Here is a 9,904-nt window from a genome sequence, read left to right as displayed (position 1 = left end):
ATATTTTATTTTGGTGACACTGACTTCGTACATGGCTTAATGCTTTTATATATGAGGTTACTGAATCATTCATGTTTCATTTCTTCTGTTGTTGACAATATAGCAAAAGAAAAAATAAGGCCCATGTTGAAAGTTGAGAGCAAACTTCCAGCAGACATAAATCTGCTGGTAACTTAGGCTCAGAGTTCCAAAATTCTAAGATGTAAGAAAGCACTGTGTGAAATTTACAGGAAAAGTTCAAGGAGATGGTTATCTTCTTCTACCATATAGGTCCCAAGGACTGAAGTAAGACTTTTGGGTTTGGTGGCAAGCGATTTTATGTGCTGAGTTATCTCTCTGGTTAAAAACTGTTAAATACGCACATGAGTACAGTTTAAATGTCAAATGTCTTCTAAAGGCTCACATATTTAAGGCTGGAACTCTAGGTTGTCAGAATGTTTCAGGACAGGGTACATTATAAGGTATTTAATCCTTGGAGGTTTGCTTTCAACAGTTCACATGGGTCTCTAGGGAACTTTATGGGATGGGTCTTATAAAAATTGAGTTTGTCCCTCCTCCACTTTTTTGTTGTTGTTGTTGTTGTTGTTAGAACAGCTCAGCAAAATAAAATTCCGGTTTATTGTTGGACATTGTTTCACACATACATCAAACAGGCCAAAAAAATAAATAAATAAACAGCAACTTCATAGACAAAAAAAAAAGGAAAAAACTCTTTTATCTTTGGCCTTTTTAACTATCTCATACAAACCAACTACTTATAGTACAGCTAGGTACATACACCAAAAAAGTTACTGGAATGCTTGGAATAAGATTGGTTTTTTGTTGTTGTTTTTGCTTTTTTTTTACAAGTTTTTTTTTTTCTCCTTTGAGATTATAATGAACATGGTCACACCACAAGTAAAGTCTGAAGTAGGACAGAAAACGCTCTGAAGGCTGGTTTGGTCACCCGTTATCATTTAAAATGGCTGACCCCTAACAATATGTACAAAAATATAAAATGTAAATAAAAACTACAAACAAATTTTCCTTTTAAAGTATTTTTAAGAAAAAAAGCAGGGCCTGGGAAGTTCTGGTTCTTTTTCCTCCCATGTTGCCAATTCATGTTGTGGTTTTGGAGGGGTGGTGGAGAGCGCGTATCATCTGTGGGTGGCACTGCCCGCTGTGGGCGGGGCCTGCTTCTCTACTCGAAGGTGACCACGTTGGGTCACGGTGCGTAAGGTTAGCTTTCCCTTTTGCTGTCTAGTCATCCTCCTCAGTCTTCTGCTTCTTGGCGTCAACATCATCATCCTCATCATCCTCATCATCCTCAGTTACCCGCTTGCCCGTAGGAGCCTCAGCCTCCTCATCTTCATCTCCATCCTCTTCCTCACCGTCACCTTCTTCCTCCTCCTCCTCTTCCTCCCCACCTTCTTCCTCTTCTTCATCTACCTCATTGTCAGCCTCCTGCTCCCCATTTTCCTCATTTTGAACGTTCCCATTGGCAGGTGCATCTCTTCCTTTCTCTGCCTCCTCCACAACTTCCTTCTTCTCCTTCAACTCCTTGGTGGTGATCTCGGAGCTGGTGTCCACTGCCCTGCCGCGTCTGACATGGTGGGGCACGCCGGTGGTCCGATGCAGCGAGTGAGGAATTAAGGGAGTTCGAGGACTCTGGTGAGAAAGCTGCCAGAGTCCGCGTTGCAGGAGGTGGTGGGCGGCAAAGGTGGCTGCAGTGAGCTCGGAGCACGCCGGGGAACAATGCAAAGATGGCTTTTCGGAGCAGCCAGTCCCTCCTTCACTTTTAAATTCAAGATGTAATCATTTGTTTGTTCCCCACACATACACAGCTGTCTTTGATATTTGTATCAAAATTAATGATGCTAAAGGATGATTGTAGAGTTTGTGCTATACCATTTGAACTTTCAGCCTTCAAAAGTACCAGACAAATAAACTAGTTCCCTTATAAAGTCAGTTGAATTGAGTATTTGTTAACAAAACAAAACACATACATTTTAGTACAGGTATACACTTCATTTACTTGGGTGATACTTGGGTATATAATGTCTCATAATGTTATTAAAATTCATTACACTATGGAAATCTCACAACAAAACCCATCTGTCTCTCAGCACAGCAGTCGGTTTCTATTTGGGTTTTCAAACCTACCATTTCATATACTAACTAAAAATGCATTCTAAAACATGATAGGTCTTGAATAAGGCTGCCCTGCATGGGTAGATATACTGCTGCCAGGAGTGATAGTTTTTAAAACCAAAATATGAGTTCTTTGAGTAATAGTCTTGAGAGGTTTATCAAACAGTACTAGTTATTGCCAATGCTCTTGATTGTGTACTAGAACAAGGTGGTAAGACCCCATTGCTGAACACACCATGTGATTTAGGTAGAAGACATACAGAAATCAAACCATAATTGAAGTGGACACTTCCTCCCTGTTGGATAGTGTTCATAGTGTTAGAAGGCCCTTTGCAGTCTATTGTGGAAATAGTCATAAGCAGTCTTATCCAACTTTGGCTCCTGCATTCTACGATACAGAAAACCTTACTAGACAATATATGCCTATTGATACAACCATGACTTTGATATTCTGGAAGTTGTTAATCTCTTTTGGTTTGGATTTATGGGAGGATAGAATATGCCAGGTACTGTCCTCTGCACTCCATTTTCTGTCCCACAACTCTGCCTGCTTTACTGGAGGCCTGCAGGCAGTAGGGAAAATGAGGTAAGATCCTGCAATAATCCATTGCCTACCAGGTCACCTTCAAGTATACCCAACAGCCTTAAACTACACTGTACTCCCAGAATTCCATTTCCCAACTCACAACTCCATCTTCTATAACCCTAACACTAACCCTAACTCTAAAAATAATACAGATAGAAGAAGGAGGAGATTTCCAGTTCAAAGGTCCAGAAATATTTTCTGCAAAATCATAGAATAAAATTTCCCTAACCAAAAGAAAGAGGTGTCTATAAAAAAAAAAGAAGCTTAAAGAACACCAAACCACTGAGGAAAAAAAAGGAAAGAAAGAAACTCCTCCTATCTCATAACAATCAAAAGACTACATGTACAGAACAACAACAAAAAATATTAACAGCCTCAAGGAAAAAGGCCAAGTAACATATAAAGACAGAGCTGTCAGAGTTACATGCTAGTTCTCAACAAAGACTTTAAAAGCAAGAGGCCATTATCAGTCTCCAAGAGACTGCAGATTCTGTTCCAGACTAATATACCCAAAAAAATTTGAATCACCATAGATGGAGCAAACAAGGTATTCCATGATGAGACATAATTTAAAAAATATCTATCCACAAATACAGCACTACAGAATATACTAGAAGAAAATTCAACTCAAGTGGATTTACCAGACTGAAGGAAACAATGGTGCCAATAATTTCTCACCAGTAAATACAAAAGAATAGAAACACACACACACATACCACAGACACACACACAATCACCAACATCATTAAAATAACAAGAATTAACAATCATTCATCATTAATACCTTTCAATATCAATGGACTCAATTCCACAATAAAAAGATACAGGCTAACAGAGTGGATGCATAAACAGGACCCATCATTCTACTGCATACAAGAAACTCACCTCAGCAAGAAAGATAGACACTACCTCAGAAAAAAGGCCTGTAAAAAGCTTTTCCAAGCAAATGGACCCAAGAAACAAACTGTAGTAGTTATTCTAATATCTAATAAAATAGACTTTCATCCAAAAGTAATCAAAGGGAGCACAGGACACTTCATACTCATCAAAGGAAAAATAGACCAAGATGATGTCTCAATTTGGAACATCCATGCCATAAATATGCAAAAGTACCTAATTTGAAAAAAAAAAAAGTACTAAAGCTTAAGCTGAAATCAGACATCAAATCTAACCTATTAATAGTGGGAGACTCCAACATCCCACTGTCATCAATGGACTGGTGATTGAAACAAACTAAAAAGAGAAATAATGACGCTAACAGAGGACTTGATTCAAAGTGACCTAACAGATACTTATAGAATATTTGACCCAAATGCAGAAAAATATACCTCCTTCTCTGTTGCCGCCCAGCAGCTACAGACGACCAGGTTCACCTGAAAGAGAGGCTGGGAAGGGACAGAAGGGCGGGAAGAGATGAAGCCAGGACAAAGGTTTCTGATCGAGGCTCAATGCTTTAATGTTCAGCTTTCAATTTAAAGGGGGTAACCCACCCCCACCCCCAGAGTTCCTTCTGGCTTCATCCAGCTGGGGGCGAGCACTGGGAGTGAGCGGAAAACATCCTGCTGGAGCTGAGAGGAATCCATAGGTAATTGCAGGCCGAGATGTCTCAAAGCAAGCTCAGCAGGCAGTCTATTCTTCTCAGCTTGAGTACCAGGCTACAGGCAGACAGAAAGGCGCCAAGGCAAGCACTGCCTCCTCGCCAAGGGCAGGAAATGCCTAAGGCCAGAGTCCTATTGTTTGGTCTATTGTGGTAAACAAGGTCCATGCTCAAGGCTGGGGGAAGGGCACACCTCTCAGCATGTCACTGAACATTCTCCAAAATAGATCATATAATTGGTTACAAAGCAAGACTCAACAGATACAAGAACATTGAAAGAGTCCCTAGCATCTTATCAAATCACCATGAATTAAAGCTGAACTTCAACAACAATAAAAATACCAAAAACCCTACAATCTCATGGAAACTAAATAGCTACTCAAGGACTACAGGGTCAAATATGAGTGAGAAAAACAAATCAAAGACTTTGTAGAATCCAATGAAAATGAAGACACAGCATACCCATATATATGGGATACAATGAAAGCAGTACTATGAGAAAAGTTCATAGCACTAAGTGGCTTCATAAAGAAATTGAAGAGTTCTCAAATCAATGATTTAAAAGCACACCTAAAAGATCTAGAACAACAACAAAAAAAATCAACCACATCAAAGAGGAGTAGATGGCTTGAGATAACTAAATTCGGCTGAAGTCAGTCAATTAGAGACGAAGAGAACAACACAAGGAATCAATAAAAACAAGAGCTGGTTCTTTGAGAAAATTCACAATATTGAAAAACAAACCCTTAGACAAACAAAGTAAAGAGTGCAGAGACAGTATCCAAATGAATGAAATAAGAAATGAAAATGGAGACATAACATTTTTAGGAAATTCAAAAAAGTCATTAAGTCTTACTTCAAAATCCTATATTACACAAAATGGAAAAATGTTAAAAACTGGAGGCTTTTCTAGACAGAAACCAATTATCAAAGTTAAATCAAGATCAGGTACACAATCTAAAAATCCTTATAACCCCTAAGGAAATAGAGCAGTTATTAAGTCTCCCAATTTAAAAAAAAATTCAAGCCCAGATAGTTTTATCACAGAATTCTATCAGACTTTCAAAGAGCTAATACAAATACTCCTCAAACTATTCCACAAAATAGTCAAAAGCAACATTATCAAATTCATTCGATGTGGCCACAGTCACAGTGATACCTAAACCACAAAAATATTCAACAAAAAAAGAGAATTTTAGACTGATTTCTCTTATGAGCATCATTGCAAAAATATTAAATAAAATACTCACAGACTGAATTCAAGAACACATCAAAAATATTATTATTACCCACCATGATCAAGTAGTCTTTATCCCAGAGAAGCAGAGATTGTTCAGTATACAAAAATTCATCAAAGTAATCCACCATATAAACAAACTGAAATCCACAGAGACTGAAGGAAAGGCCATCCAGAGACTGCCCTACCTAGGGATACATCCCATCTGCAGATACCAAACCCAGATACTAGTGATGAGATCAAGAAATGCTTGTTGACATGAGCCTGGTATAGCTGTCCCCTGAGAGGCTCTGCCAGAGCCTGACCAATACAGATGCAAATGCATAAAGCCTTATCTAGCATCAATGGGAGGGGAGGCCCTTGGTCTTGGCTTGATGCCCCAGAATAGGGGAATGCTAGGGTGCTGAGGCAGGAACACCCTCATTGGGGGAGGGAAGTGGAGAGGGGAAACTGAGAACGGAGGTAACATTTGAAATGTAAATAAATAAAATAACAAACAAACAACAGAAAAGAACAAATGCCCCCAAAACTTCCTATGATACAAAGGTACATCTGTTTTTTATTTAACCACAGAGAGATTGTTCACCCTATATTTAATGATGTAGTAAACGAATCTACATTTTAATGACAAACTTTGCTTTTATTTATAAAGAAAATTAAACGAATTGTTTTTGGCAAATGTATTTACCCCATTCCTCCCGTTTGTGTTTGTTTTTCCTATGAAAAACACATCATTAATTCTCTCTCTCTCTCTCTCTCTCTCTCTCTCTCTCTCTCTCTCTCAAATTTTAAATTACTTTATTTATTTACATTCCAGCTGCTCCCTCTCTTGATCCTGCTCTCACAGTTTCTCATCCCGTTCCTCCCCTTTTTTTGCCTCCAAGAGGATCCTCCCCATCTCTCCCCCCTCCACCATGCATCCATCTTCCCTGGGGCCCCAAGTCTGGTCAGGGTTAGACATATCTCCCACTGAGGCCAGACCAGGCAGTCCTTTACTATATATGTATCAGGGAGCCTCAGACCAGCCAGTGTATGACACCTGGTTTTATTTTGTTTTGTTTTGCTTTTAATTATACTGAATTCCTTTCTCATCTCATTTTATTCCTGTTACAAAAAAGCTACAAATTTTATATGCTTATTTTATATCTTGTCATTGTGCTTAAATATTTATTAGTTCTAAGCTTCAGGGCAGGATTAAGTTATGTGTATTTTTTAAAAAAAACTAACATTTTATTTCCTTATTTTTATTTTTTCAATTTTGTTTTTTTTTTGCTCTACCAAAGACTTTGAGACCTATATTGAATCAGAGTAGACAGAATAGTCACCTGTGACATTCTGGAATTTAGATAGTAGGCTTCTAGTTTTTTGTTTGTTTGTTTGTTTGTTTGTTTCTAGTTCACAATAATGTCCTCTTAACCTGTTGGATATCTCTTAAGTCCTTCTGTGCTTTCCATTGTGGGCTGACATTTACCTTCCACTCCAATATCATTGATGACATTATTTTATTTAAATTTTTCAGTTCTTCGTTTAATTTTAGAAGACAGCATTAGTTTAGAAATTTATTCAAGTTTTCTGAAAGGTAGTATAACTTTGTAAAGTATTTTCTAGTGAGTCAGTCTCTTTTAGGTATGTTGTACCAGGTCCCTAGTTATCACTAATTTTTTAATTTGGAGTTTTCTCTTTTGTTTAGTTTGACTGTGTTTTTTCCAGTATTGTCCATACTTTCAAAGAAACACTTACCTGTTTATTTGTTTCTTTTTGTCGATTCATTTTTATTCTTATCTTTTGCTGTCTACATACTTTGGTTTCTCTTCTTATTTTTAGAGTCTTGTGTTAAAGAAGAAAATATCTAAAACTGAAATATTTCAAAACTGAAATATTTAAGCCTCTCACTATTGTTATTTCAGGTTTTAGGTGACATTGTATGTCTTTTGATGCTTTTGTTACTAAATAGACAGTTTTGGTGTTCAGTGAATCATTATTTGCTATAGTTACATCTTCTTTATGAGTTGCTCTGTTTGTTAATTTGTAGTGGATACATTTATACTTATGCTTTGTTTTATTTTAAAGTCTTGTTGATCAAGTTTAAGCACCATAACCCCAGGCTATTTAAAGCTTCTATTTGCTTGGTAGGTTGGTCTCTATCCTTTGATCAACAGGTTTTTTTTCCACGCCTTTGGTACACAGGAGTGTTTCTTGCAGATAATAGAATGTTGAAATTTATCTTTTAATCAAATCAGTTGATCGACATCTTATTAATTCTTGAATTAATGTCATTTATACTCAAAGTCATTATTAAGAGATTCTGACTATTTTTCATGGTTGTTTTGGTTGTTGCAGTTGGTTAGACTACTTGATAGTTCTTTAGAACCTTTCATGCTATTTTAAGAGCTCCTCCAGTTTGCTGTATTAGACATGATCCATTTTACCTGGATATCCTTGTTTACCTGCTTGTCTTATAAATATATTCTTTCCTGTGTTCTCACTGATGAGACTTTCTTTTTTTCTACTTTTTATGGCATTTCATTAAGAATTTTCTATAATTTTAGTTTAGTTATCTTGTATTGATTCACCTTCTATTTGTCTTGAATATTTTTATTTCTCTACTTTGTATTTACTTATTTATGTATGTATTTATTTATTCATTGGTGTGACAATCCCAGTTGACAGTTTTTTACCTTCACAGTGGAAATTTAACACTTCAAGTTTTCCTATGATTTAGAGATGCTAGCAACAGTTTTGATGTTAATCTGATATTTCTGCCCCGTATAATAGTTGACATTTTTCTCCTTTTAAAAATGCTTTCGATTATTTATTTTATGTTATTTATTTATTTTATGTTATTTTCAATATGATACACTTTCCTATCTTAAATCTGTACAATAGAAAAGCTAGTAAGAAATACTATAACTTGAGATCCATTATGATGTTAGATGCAGGAGAAGACATTGATACACTGCAAGTTTGTCTCTTACAAGTTTCAGAATATCAAAAATACTTGGTGGATAAATTGTAGCTTATACACTTTTTTCCTTGCATTTAATCATTTCAATTAGTGAAATTAGAAAGGAATGAGAAGGGAGTAAACGTAGTAAAAAGGTATAACAAGAAGCATGTGTAATAGAGATATGAAAGATGATAGAAACATATTATTTTAGGCAAAGAAAAGAAAAGTATAAAATATTTTTCAATTCAGATACAGGTTTAAATACACAGGACTAATTACAGTAAAATTTAAAACTAATAACAATGAAATTAAAGTTTAAAATTGGGGTAAAAATATTAAAAAGATCAGTAAGCTCAAATAGAAGATATTATGCCCACAGTCTGTATTTCTTCCTAATTGTAATGACACAGTTTCGATTTCATCTTTTTAAAAAAGAATTTATTTACTCTCTTTTCTTTGTGCTGGAAATTGAATTTTGGGTCTCCAATATCTAGCCAAGCACTTTACCAATGAACTGTATTCCATCCCATGTTTTGTTTTTATGTACATATCACTTCCCAAGGTATTGAGAAGGCTACTAGTGTAAGAAATTAAAAGAAGTCAAGTCAGTATTTCCAAGACTTTTGTTACTAACGACCATTTTCTACTGAAATTTTCCTTTTTCCTTTGATTATAGCTGGTCTGTGGGACAGATTAGCGACTAGGTGTTGGACTTTGGTTGATTGAGTCTATCAAGTAGTGTGGAGATCTTGTCTACCCATATTTATCTTTGTCTGTGCTTAGGCTACCTGAGAACATTCTACCACCAACTTCCAGTAATCCTATATACTATTATCTGACACTAAGCAGGTTGGGTATGTGGGTAGGGAGAAGTGGAGGAAGCAGGGTGTAAATATGAGAGTTGGTGTGGTGGGATATGGGGGGGGCTTGTGAATTTTTCAACTTAAAATACCCATACCATAACTTTGCTTCTGTTTGTCTCCACTGTTAGTATAGGATTAATATCTGAAGCTCCTAGCATGACAGTGTATCCTGATATCTGTGTACTTCTTTTGACCATGGTGTCATTCTCTTTGAGGCAATGGGTGACATATATTTTGTGTGGAATGTGTGACATATTTATTTGGAAGAAAGACTGTTAAGTAGCACTGAATCATTGCTGGAGAGAGTATATTGGCCCAGGAAACAGGGAGTGAAAGTGTTATCTCTTATCATCATTTTCAGTTGTGAACACACAAGAAGATTAGGTATGTATGCAAAGTATTTGATAAAGTAATGTCAGACCATTGTCGAAAAGCATTTGCCAATTTATATACTCCCACTGGCAGTGCGTCATGTTTCCAGCATCCTTTTATTTCACACACACACACACACACACACACACACACACACACACACACACACACA

At 36.5% G+C, this 9,904-nt stretch overlaps 1 pseudogene; it reads right to left on the bottom strand.

The window, feature by feature from the left end:
- Nucleotides 1-1,239: 1,239 nt before the first annotated feature.
- Nucleotides 1,240-2,824, bottom strand: LOC114628551 (annotated as a pseudogene).
- Nucleotides 2,825-9,904: the final 7,080 nt, after the last annotated feature.

This window comes from Grammomys surdaster, unplaced genomic scaffold (assembly GCF_004785775.1).
Source record: "Grammomys surdaster isolate TR1022 unplaced genomic scaffold, NIH_TR_1.0 269, whole genome shotgun sequence".
In the NCBI taxonomy this organism is placed as follows: domain Eukaryota; kingdom Metazoa; phylum Chordata; class Mammalia; order Rodentia; family Muridae; genus Grammomys; species Grammomys surdaster.
Note: the sequence above shows the minus strand (reverse complement) of the source record. Positions and strands in the feature narration are given on the sequence as shown.